The following is a 13,121-nucleotide window of genomic DNA, read 5'->3' as shown; positions in this document are numbered from 1 at the left end:
AAGGAATATGTTCGGGAATCGAGGTTAATGAGTCTCCATGTGTCTACAATCGCAATACGGGGGGGTGCCGTCAGAATGGAGTGGGCTGTCCTGGAGAGTTGACGGGGTCTAGAGCCTGATCTATCTAGGTTGATGTCTAGTATTGTATTGAAGTCGCCGCCCCATAGGATCGGGATCAGGGGGAAGCTTTCCAAGAGAGATGCTAGGTGTAGGTAGAAATCGGGGTTGTCAATATTAGGACCATAAATGTTCAATAAGACCACCTCTCTATTTTGCAGGGTACCTTGGAGCAGAACATATCTACCCTATGGGTCTACTCATGAGGAACTGCAGATAAATTGAAGACTTCTGTAAATCAGAGTCATCACTCCTCGACTCTGGGTGGAATAGTTGGTATAGTACCTACGGGGACCCCACAGTTTGGCAAATTTTTCACATTGGTCGGAGCGAGCATGTGTCTCCTGTAGACAGAGGATTTTAACACCATGGCGTTTGGCATGAAGTTGTAATTGTCTCATCTTCTTATAATTTCCTAGACCCCGCACATTCCAGCTCATGAACGTTAGGTTATTATCACCCATCTGTATGGAGATACTGTTTAAGCTTTAACTGATATGGCCATAGCTTCCCATCAGAATGCCTCTGACCTGTTACTGCTTCATGCTCTGCCTCTTTCGTGGACGTCAAGCCTTTTTTACCATTAACTCCCGACCCATCCCACCTCCACCCACATCCCTCCCCCAAACAGAGGAATGATAACCCAGTACAACCATAACAACAACCAAACCATCAGCATCGACGCCTGGGGGCCTGAGAGCTGGCCTGGCGGTACTGCTCCGGACTGGGGGACTGTGATAAAACTGGGATTAAAACACACCAGAGGTCACCAGGTGGCACAGGCTCTGTCAATACCAGGCAGAAAGACCATATGAAGGGTTAAACAATCTAGCAGAAGGAGGAGAGTAATTGACAAGTAACTGGACCAATCAGGGACTAGCTTGTATGTAAATGGAGGTCTGTGTCTACAAATGATGAGCTTGTTTGTTTTGATTATGTTGCCAGGGGACAGGAGCGGAGGAATCGACTGGTGACGGTTATCAATGGGCTTATTGAAGTTGAACGCGGAGGAAAAGGAAAACGAGTCAGTCTTATCTGAAGAAACAAACGTGTTGCGCCGTTGCGCTGAGTTGAATACAGTTAATACAAGCGATAGTTGAAAGTCGCCGTAAAGTTATGTGAAGAAATATGTAAACGAAGCTCTGTCGGATCAGTTGCCGGTGAGAGGTGGAGACTTACGGCAAGGTGATTGTGCTGAGAAAAATATGTTGCCGAGAAAGCAAACAACGTGCTGAGAGAGAGGAAGACGTCAACATTCCGTGTGTGAGGAAACCGATGTCTGAAGTGAAGGAAGCGCTGTAATATCGCTAATTGGGGTTAAAGTTGTGAAGCACGCAACGCCGGCCTCAGGCAAGTCGCTGAAGAGCGTGTTTGGAGAGGGAGGCGGAGCCAACGCCGATCAGCTGCGACGCATTCACTGGGCCTGCTGAGGGGAAGAGCCACGTACGATCAGACAGCTGATCCGTTCCCGCTGTGCCGAGGTAATTGCGGAACACTATAGCGGAAGCAGCTGGGCAACGGCAAAGGAAGACGAAGGTACGTGCCTGTGGAAGAATGAACTGGGGAAGTGAAAGACAATACAAAGACGGTTTATGACAACTAATGAGAGTGTGCTAGCAAGCCCACGGGAAGTTGAGTTGAGGCTTTTTACATAAGACTGTATAAAAGAAAGAAGAAGAGGAAGTATCAAAGATAACAGAACAGAGATTAAAGACTGTAAGAGAGAAGTGTTATTTGTGAAATGACTAAAGAATGGAAATGAAAACATGAACTGCATAGACACCATGCAAGAAAAGGGAATCTAATGCAAAGTCTGAAAAGCATGAGGAAATCTACGTAAAGAGAGACTTACCTGGTGATCTTCCTGTGGCCCAGAACAGTCATCAATAAACAAGAGGTATCCTTTTTTCTAAAAGATAAAGAAAGAACAGAAATAAGTTGTTAATAAAGGCTGTTGCACGTTAACCTACTTTCAGTCTCAGTGAGTCTAATTATAGTTACTATAACACGCAAGGGTCACAATTTTAGTGTCAGAAGTGGGATAATTGTCGAACACCATGGAAGAACTCATTAAAACACTAAGTGAAGGGCAACAACTGTTACAACAGGCCTTACAGTTGCAAAACCAGCAAGTTCAAGCAGATAGGCAAGCTTTTCAGCAGGCGATACAACTTCAACAAGCACAGTTAATAGAGGCAACCAACGTGCGTAGGCACTCTCAAGTACCAGCGTCAGTTCTTCAAAAATACTCTGTGGGCGAAGATCCAGCTCACTTCTTTGTGAACTTTGAAAGAGTAGCGAGGAATGCTCAATGGCCAAATGAAAGCTGGTGTCATTATATAGCGCCCCTCATGACTGGCGAAATGCAGAGCGCATACCAGGCAGAAAACCCAACTGGGGAAACACCTTACCTAGATATGAAACGAGTAGTGCTGGAGCGCTTGGGACATGACGAAGAAGCCTATAGGATAAAGTTTCGTGAGATAAAACTACAGGCAGAAGAAACACCCCGACAACTATTCTATCGAGTCAAAGACCTAGGGGATAAATGGCTACAGACTAGTTCCAGCACCGCTCATGAGATGTCAGAAAAAATTGTCATGGAACAATTCGTCGAAGCCCTGCCCTAACCAATGCAACGTTGGGTTCGTCAACATCACCGACCCAGCCTGGTTGAAGCTGTTAACATCGCGTCGGCCTATCAAAAGGCTGGACAGGGTAGGACCATGTCGTACGTGGGAAGTACCAAACCGACTACAAGTACAAGTTTGAATAATCCCTCTCTCCGACCGGTCAGTAACACAAGATGGCCCAACTCAATGTTACGGAAACCGGAATGGGAAACAACGAAACTGAGACCAACAAGTGAGAGTCCTGCAGGCATTAGAACCTCTAATGTACTTCCCAAGGGAATACAATGCTTAGACTGTGGGGAATGGGGACATTTATCCAGGATGTGTCCTAAGAGAGTTAAAGCAGAACCCATGGATGTGGGAAATCTGGAGGTCCCTAAGGAAGAAGAGTATCTAGATTCAACGGCAGTTCCGAAATCCTCATATTCATATATCTGCGAGGCTGAAGTTGATGGAAAACCTACAAGAGCCATGATCGATACTGGCAGTTTACAAACAGTAGTAAGTACAAAACTTGTGGGGAATACTGGAGACTCGAATGATCTAATTCCTATACGATGTGTACATGGTGATGTAAAACCTTATCCCACCAAAGAGATTAGTTTAAAAGTGGCCGGGGAACAAATGGAGGTAAGGGCCGCCCTCATGCCTGTATTGCCAGAGCCTCTGTTGATTGGTTCCGATGTACCCAATTTTTCACGAATCATTAAGAAAATAGAAGAAAGTTGGTTGAGAAATGCCCCTTTTTCCCATGAGGAGATTCCTGTACCACCGACCAAAGAGAAGAAAGGGAAATCTGAATTAAGAATACTAAAGAAAGTCTGGGCACAGAAAAATGATTGTCCCATTGCAGTTGACTGGAAAATCGATGAAGGGGGCGATAGCTTCCGAATGTCCCAAGAAGTCGATCCACTATTAGCAAATGCCAGGGCCGCAGTTCAATCGGTTGTAACCGGAAATAATCCTAGTTTTGTTCAAGAAAAAGGATTATACTATCGGATCAGTAAGGATGCCACTGGAACTACCATAAAGCAGTTGTTGGTCCCCAAGAAATATTATCAAACCGTAATGGAAGTAGCACACTTACAGGTTGGCGAAGGTCACTTGGGAACCGAGAAGACCACCCAGAAGATTCTGGCCAGATTTTATTGGCCAGTGCTATATGCTCAAGTGGCTCGATTCTGCCAAGCCTGTCCCTAGTGCCAGAAGAAAAACAAAGTCAACGTGAAGAAGGCCCCTCTACAACCAATGCCAGTAGTATTGGAACCTTTTAATAGAATTGGCTTAGATATTGTTGGCCCATTGGAGCCCTCATCTAGAGGACATAAGTACATATTAGTGATTGTCGACTATGCCACAAGGTATCCAGAAGCGTTTCCTCTTAGATCAACTAGTGCCCAAAGCTTTTGTGATGCTCTGATACCCTTTATCAGCCGAGTCGGAATTCCAAAGGAGATTGTTACTGATCGAGGTTCCAACTTCATGTCCACTGTTATGGAACAAGTTTGCAGGATTCTACAAGTGAAGCACTTAAAAACTACTGTGTACCACCCTCAAACCGATGGCCTTGTAGAGAGGTACAATCAAACGATAAAACAAATGTTACGTAAGACAGAAGACCCGGGAGGAAAGAATTGGGACCGGATTTTACCCTGGATTCTTCTCACATTACGGAATACTCCACAGTCCTCGACAGGCTTTTCACCCTTTGAACTTCTGTTCGGGAGGCCAGAGAGGACCCTACTCGATGTTTTGAAGGAAAATTGGGAAGAAGAACCAAGTCAAGAGATTTCCCTTACTGAATATGCCTACCAACTGAGGGAAAGAGTAGAAAAATTGCAGAACATTGCCAAAGAGAACCTGTTACAAGCACAGACAAAACAGGAACACTATTATAATCGAAATGCCCAATTAAGAACCTTCAAAAAGGGAGATAAAGTGCTAGTGTTACTGCCGACGTCTGCAAATAAAATGCTGGCTGCTTGGAGAGGTCCGTATGAGATTGAAGAGGTACTAGGACCACTGACATACAAAGTGAGACAAAATGATAGAAAGTTTCCAACTCAAACCTATCATGTGAACCTACTTAAAAGATGGGTAGAACCTATACCTTTAGTGGCTGTAATCAATACCAAGGAGGTTCCTATCGAGAACTTTCCTCAATTAAAAGAAGAACTTGGTCCAGAAGCGTTAAACATAAATCAAGATTTAACGGAAATACAGAAGAAAGACCTCATGAGTCTTGTAGAGGGATTTTCAAAGACCTTTTCGTCATTGCCAGGGCGAACAGACATGGCATGTCACCATATTGTGACACGGCCTGGAGAAATAGTAAGATTAAGACCTTATAGAATTCCGGAATCAAAACTACAATCCATCAACCAAGAAATTAAGGAAATGCTGGAAATTGGGGTAATAGAACCTTCACATAGTGAGTGGTCATCACCCATAGTAATGGTGCCGAAACCTGATGGGACCGCACGTTTTTGCATGGATTTTAGGAAACTGAATGAGGTCTCCAAATTCGATGCCTATCCCATGCCACGGATAGAAGATTTACTCGACAAATTAGGTAAAGCTAAGTTTTTGACAACCATAGATTTAACGAAAGGCTACTGGCAAATACCTCTACATCCAGGTGACAAGGAAAAGACCGCTTTTGCTACGCCAAGAGGGTTGTTTCAGTTTACAGTGTTGCCTTTTGGTTTACATGGGGCCCCAGCAACCTTTCAAAGACTCATGAATTCAATGCTTAGAGGACATGAAGAATATATAGGGGCCTACCTCGATGATATTATTGTCTTCAGTCAGACATGGGAAGATCATTTGGCTCATTTGAAAATTGTATTTCAACTACTACAGAAATCTGGTCTACACATAAATCCTAAGAAAACTTTCATAGCCAATTTTTACACAAGATACTTGGGATATTTTGTGGGACAGGGTGTGATTAAACCACAAGAAGATAAATTGAAAGCCATAAAAAATGTACAATTCCCTACAAACATTCGACAAGTGCGGGCTTTTCTTGGTTTTGTCGGATACTATAGGAGGTTCATTCCTCACTTTTCAACCTTGGCAACACCCCTGACCAATCTTCTGAAAACATCCACCTCAACAAAACAAGAGTGGTGTTCAAAGGAGGCCAAGAGTGCGTTCAATAACCTGAAAAATGCTCTATCAGAAAAAGCAGTGTTACAGTGTCCAGACTTCTCAGCTCCATTCTTCCTACACACAGATGCGTCTGGAACAGGTCTTGGGGCCTTTTTGTTCCAAAATCAAGGTGAAGCGGAAAGACCAGTACTTTTCATTAGCCGCAAACTACTTCCACATGAACTCCACTATGCTACGATTGAGAAGGAGTGCCTTGCGGTGAAATGGGCTATAGAGGCATTACAATACTATTTATTGGGTAGAGAGTTCACCCTAGTGACAGATCATGCGCCTCTTATATGGCTGGCACGGAATAAAGACACAAACCCCCGAGTGCTTAGGTGGTTTCTGGCACTACAACCTTTTACGTTCAAGACCATGCATCGCCCCGGAAAGTTAATGGCCCAGGCAGATTTCTTGTCCCGTAACAACTCCCTTCCCGAGCGTAAGGGAGTAGAGGGAGGGGTATGTGATAAAACTGGGATTAAAACACATCAGAGGTCACCAGCTGGCACAGGCTCTGTCAATACCAGGCAGAAAGACCATATGAAGGGTTAAACAATCTAACAGAAGGAGGAGAGTAATTGACAAGTAATTGGACCAATCAGGGACTAGCTTGTATGTAAATGGAGGTCTGTGTCTACCAATGATGAGCTTGTTTGTTTTGATTATGTTGCCAGGGGACAGGAGCGGAGGAATCGACTGGTGACGGTTATCAATGGGCTTATCGAAGTTGAACGCGGAGGAAAAGGAAAACGAGTCAGTCTTATCTGAAGAAACAAACGTGTTGCGCCGTTGCGCTGAATTGAATACAGTTAATACAAGCGATAGTTGAAAGTCGCCGTAAAGTTATGTGAAGAAATATGTAAACGAAGCTCTGTCGGATCAGTTGCCGGTGAGAGGTGGAGACTTACGGCAAGGTGATTGTGCTGAGAAAAATCCGTTGCCGAGAAAGCAAACAACGTGCTGAGAGAGAGGAAGACGTCAACATTCCGTGTGTGAGGAAACCGATGTCTGAAGTGAAGGAAGCGCTGTAATATCGCTAATTGGGGTTAAAGTTGCGAAGCACGCAACGCCGGCCTCAGGCAAGTCGCTGAAGAGCGTGTTTGGAGAGGGAGGCGGAGCCGACGCCGATCAGCTGCGACACATTCACTGGGCCTGCTGAGGGGAAGAGCCACGTACGATCAGACAGCTGATCCGTTCCCGCTGTGCCGAGGTAATTGCGGAACACTATAGCGGAAGCAGCTGGGCAACGGCAAAGGAAGACGAAGGTACGTGCCTGTGGAAGAATGAACTGGGGAAGTGAAAGACAATACAAAGACGGTTTATGACAACTAATGAGAGTGTGCTAGCAAGCCCACGGGAAGTTGAGTTGAGGCTTTTTACATAAGACTGTATAAGTGAAAGAAGAAGAGGAAGTATCAAAGATAACAGAACAGAGATTAAAGACTGTAAGAGAGAAGTGTTTTTTGTGAAATGACTAAAGAATGGAAATGAAAACATGAACTGCATAGACACCATGCAAGAAAAGGGAATCTAATGCAAAGTCTGAAAAGCATGAGGAAATCTACGTAAAGAGAGACTTACCTGGTGATCTTCCTGTGGCCCAGAACAGTCATCAATAAACAAGAGGTATCCTTTTTTCTAAAAGATAAAGAAAGAACAGAAATAAGTTGTTAATAAAGGCTGTTGCACGTTAACCTACTTTCAGTCTCAGTGAGTCTAATTATAGTTACTATAACACGCAAGGGTCACAATTTTGGTGTCAGAAGTGGGATAATTGTCGAACACCATGGAAGAACTCATTAAAACACTAAGTGAAGGGCAACAACTGTTACAACAGGCCTTACAGTTGCAAAACCAGCAAGTTGAAGCAGATAGGCAAGCTTTTCAGCAGGCGATACAACTTCAACAAGCACAGTTACTAGAGGCAACCAACGTGCGTAGACACTCTCAAGTACCAGCGTCAGTTCTTCAAAAATACTCTGTGGGCGAAGATCCAGCTCACTTCTTTGTGAACTTTGAAAGAGTAGCGAGGAATGCTCAATGGCCAAATGAAAGCTGGTGTCATTATATAGCGCCCCTCATGACTGGCGAAATGCAGAGCGCATACCAGGCAGCAAACCCAACTGGGGAAACACCTTACCTAGATATGAAACGAGTAGTGCTGGAGCGCTTGGGACATGACGAAGAAGCCTATAGGATAAAGTTTCGTGAGATAAAACTACAGGCAGAAGAAACACCCCGACAACTATTCTATCGAGTCAAAGAACTAGGGGATAAATGGCTACAGACTAGTTCCAGCACCGCTCATGAGATGTCAGAAAAAATTGTCATGGAACAATTTGTCGAAGCCCTGCCCTTACCAATGCAACGTTGGGTTCGTCAACATCACCGACCCAGCCTGGTTGAAGCTGTTAACATCGCGTCAGCCTATCAAAAGGCTGGACAGGGTAGGACCATGTCGTACGTGGGAAGTACCAAACCGACTACAAGTACAAGTTTGAATAATCCCTCTCTCCGACCGGTCAGTAACACAAGATGGCCCAACTCAATGTTACGGAAACCGGAATGGGAAACAACGAAACTGAGACCAACAAGTGAGAGTCCTGCAGGCATTAGAACCTCTAATGTACTTCCCAAGGGAATACAATGCTTAGACTGTGGGGAATGGGGACATTTAGCCAGGATGTGTCCTAAGAGAGTTAAAGCAGAACCCATGGATGTGGGAAATCTGGAGGTCCCTAAGGAAGAAGAGTATCTAGATTCAACGGCAGTTCCGAAATCCTCATATTCATATATCTGCGAGGCTGAAGTTGATGGAAAACCTACAAGAGCCATGATCGATACTGGCAGTTTACAAACAGTAGTAAGTACAAAACTTGTGGGGAATACTGGAGACTCGAATGATCTAATTCCTATACGATGTGTACATGGTGATGTAAAACCTTATCCCACCAAAGAGATTAGTTTAAAAGTGGCCGGGGAACAAATGGAGGTAAGGGCCGCCCTCATGCCTGTATTGCCAGAGCCTCTGTTGATTGGTTCCGATGTACCCAATTTTTCACGAATCATAAAGAAAATAGAAGAAAGTTGGTTGAGAAATGCCCCTTTTTCCCATGAGGAGATTCCTGTACCACCGACCAAAGAGAAGAAAGGGAAATCTGAATTAAGAATACTAAAGAAAGTCTGAGCAGAGAAAAATGTTTGTCCCATTGCAGTTGACTGGAAAATCGATGAAGGGGGCGATAGCTTCCGAATGTCCCAAGAAGTCGATCCACTATTAGCAAATGCCAGGGCCGCAGTTCAGTCGGTTGTAACCGGAAATAATCCTAGTTTTGTTCAAGAAAAAGGATTATACTATCGGATCAGTAAGGATGCCACTGGAACTACCATAAAGCAGTTGTTTGTCCCCAAGAAATATTATCAAACCGTAATGGAAGTAGCACACTTACAGGTTGGCGAAGGTCACTTGGGAACCGAGAAGACCACCCAGAAGATTCTGGCCAGATTTTATTGGCCAGGGCTATATGCTCAAGTGGCTCGATTCTGCCAAGCCTGTCCCTAGTGCCAGAAGAAAAACAAAGCCAACGTGAAGAAGGCCCCTCTACAACCAATGCCAGTAGTATTGGAACCTTTTAATAGAATTGGCTTAGATATTGTTGGCCCATTGGAGCCCTCATCTAGAGGACATAAGTACATATTAGTGATTGTCGACTATGCCACAAGGTACCCAGAAGCGTTTCCTCTTAGATCAACTAGTGCCCAAAGCATTTGTGATGCTCTGATACCCTTTATCAGCCGAGTCGGAATTCCAAAGGAGATTGTTACTGATCGAGGTTCCAACTTCATGTCGACTGTTATGGAACAAGTTTGCGGGATTCTACAAGTGAAGCACTTAAAAACTACTGTGTACCACCCTCAAACCGATGGCCTTGTAGAGAGGTACAATCAAACGATAAAACAAATGTTACGTAAGACAGAAGACCCGGGAGGAAAGAATTGGGACCGGATTTTACCCTGGATTCTTCTCACATTACGGAATACTCCACAGTCCTCGACAGGGTTTTCACCCTTTGAACTTCTGTTCTGGAGGCCAGTGAGGACCCTACTCGATGTTTTGAAGGAAAATTGGGAAGAAGAACCAAGTCAAGAGATTTCCCTTACTGAATATGCCTACCAACTGAGGGAAAGAGTAGAAAAATTGCAGAACATTGCCAAAGAGAACCTGTTACAAGCACAGACAAAACAGGAACACTATTATAATCGAAATGCCCAATTAAGAACCTTCAAAAAGGGAGATAAAGTGCTAGTGTTACTGCCGACGTCTGAAAATAAAATGCTGGCTGCTTGGAGAGGTCCGTATGAGATTGAAGAGGTACTAGGACCACTGACATACAAAGTGAGACAAAATGATAGAAAGTTTCCAACTCAAACCTATCATGTGAACCTACTTAAAAGATGGGTAGAACCTATACCTTTAGTGGCTGTAATCAATACCAAGGAGGTTCCTATCGAGAACTTTCCTCAATTAAAAGAAGAACTTGGTCCAGAAGCGTTAAACATAAATCAAGATTTAACGGAAATACAGAAGAAAGACCTCATGAGTCTTGTAGAGGGATTTTCAAAGACCTTTTCGTCGTTGCCAGGGAGAACAGACATGGCATGTCACCATATTGTGACACGGCCTGGAGAAATAGTAAGATTAAGACCTTATAGAATTCCGGAATCAAAACTACAATCCATCAACCAAGAAATTAAGGAAATGCTGGAAATTGGGGTAATAGAACCTTCACATAGTGAGTGCTCATCACCCATAGTAATGGTGCCGAAACCTGATGGGACCACACGTTTTTGCATGGATTTTAGGAAACTGAATGAGATCTCCAAATTCGATGCCTATCCCATGCCACGGATAGAAGATTTACTCGACAAATTAGGTAAAGCTAAGTTTTTGACAACCATAGATTTAACGAAAGGCTACTGGCAAATACCTCTACATCCAGGTGACAAGGAAAAGACCGCTTTTGCTACGCCAAGAGGGTTGTTTCAGTTTACAGTGTTGCCTTTTGGTTTACATGGGGCCCCAGCAACCTTTCAAAGACTCATGAATTCAATGCTTAGAGGACATGAAGAATATATAGGGGCCTACCTCGATGATATTATTTTCTTCAGTCAGACATGGGAAGATCATTTGGCTCATTTGAAAAATGTATTTCAACTACTACAGAAATCTGGTCTACACATAAATCCTAAGAAAACTTTCATAGCCAATTTTTACACAAGATACTTGGGATATTTTGTGGGACAGGGTGTGATTAAACCACAAGATAAATTGAAAGCCATAAAAAATGTACAATTCCCTACAAACATTCGACAAGTGCGGGCTTTTCTTGGTTTTGTCGGATACTATAGGAGGGTCATTCCTCACTTTTCAACCTTGGCAACACCCCTGAACAATCTTCTGAAAACGTCCGCCTCAACAAAACAAGAGTGGTGTTCAAAGGAGGCCAAGAGTGCGTTCAATAACCTGAAAAATGCTCTATCAGAAAAAGCAGTGTTACAGTGTCCAGACTTCTCAACTCCATTCTTCCTACACACAGATGCGTCTGGAACAGGTCTTGGGGCCTTTTTGTTCCAAAATCAAGGTGAAGCGGAAAGACCAGTACTTTTCATTAGCCGGAAACTACTTCCACATGAACTCCACTATCCTACGATTGAGAAGGAGTGCCTTGCGGTGAAATGGGCTATAGAGGCATTACAATACTATTTATTGGGTAGAGAGTTCACCCTAGTGACAGATCATGCGCCTCTTATATGGCTGGCACGGAATAAAGACACAAACCCCCGAGTGCTTAGGTGGTTTCTGGCACTACAACCTTTTACGTTCAAGACCATGCATCGCCCCGGAAAGTTAATGGCCCAGGCAGATTTCTTGTCCCGTAACAACTCCCTTCCCGAGCGTAAGGGACTAGAGGGAGGGGTATGTGATAAAACTGGGATTAAAACACATCAGAGGTCACCAGCTGGCACAGGCTCTGTCAATACCAGGCAGAAAGACCATATGAAGGGTTAAACAATCTAACAGAAGGAGGAGAGTAATTGACAAGTAACTGGACCAATCAGGGACTAGCTTGTATGTAAATGGAGGTCTGTGTCTACAAATGATGAGCTTGTTTGTTTTGATTATGTTGCCAGGGGACAGGAGCCGAGGAATCGACTGGTGACGGTTATCAATGGGCTTATTGAAGTTGAACGCGGAGGAAAAGGAAAACGAGTCAGTCTTATCTGAAGAAACAAACGTGTTGCGCCGTTGCGCTGAGTTGAATACAGTTAATACAAGCGATAGTTGAAAGTCGCCGTAAAGTTATGTGAAGAAATATGTAAACGAAGCTCTGTCGGATCAGTTGCCGGTGAGAGGTGGAGACTTACGGCAAGGTGATTGTGCTTAGAAAAATCTGTTGCCGAGAAAGCAAACAACGTGCTGAGAGAGAGGAAGACGTCAACATTCCGTGTGTGAGGAAACCGAGTAATATCGCTAATTGGGGTTAAAGTTGTGAAGCACGCAACGCCGGCCTCAGGCAAGTCGCTGAAGAGCGTGTTTGGAGAGGGAGGCGGAGCCGACGCCGATCAGCTGCGACGCATTCACTGGGCCTGCTGAGGGGAAGAGCCACGTACGATCGGACAGCTGATCCGTTCCCGCTGTGCCGAGGTAATTGCGGAACAATTTAGCGGAAGCAGCTGGGCAACGGCAAAGGAAGACGAAGGTACGTGCCTGTGGAAGAATGAACTGGGGAAGTGAAAGACAATACAAAGACGGTTTATGACAACTAATGAGAGTGTGCTAGCAAGCCCACGGGAAGTTGAGTTGAGGCTTTTTACATAAGACTGTATAAGTGAAAGAAGAAGAGGAAGTATCAAAGATAACAGAACAGAGATTAAAGACTGTAAGAGAGAAGTGTTATTTGTGAAATGACTAAAGAATGGAAATGAAAACATGAACTGCATAGACACCATGCAAGAAAAGGGAATCTAATGCAAAGTCTGAAAAGCATGAGGAAATCTACGTAAAGAGAGACTTACCTGGTGATCTTCCTGTTGCCCAGAACAGTCATCAATAAACAAGGCGTATCCTTTTTTCTAAAAGATAAAGAAAGAACAGAAATAAGTTGTTAATAAAGGCTGTTGCATTACCACGTTAACCTACTTTCAGTCTCA

This window comes from Ambystoma mexicanum, chromosome 1p, assembly GCF_040938575.1.
Source record: "Ambystoma mexicanum isolate Mex_15411 chromosome 1p, UKY_AmexF1_1, whole genome shotgun sequence".
In the NCBI taxonomy this organism is placed as follows: domain Eukaryota; kingdom Metazoa; phylum Chordata; class Amphibia; order Caudata; family Ambystomatidae; genus Ambystoma; species Ambystoma mexicanum.
Note: the sequence above shows the minus strand (reverse complement) of the source record.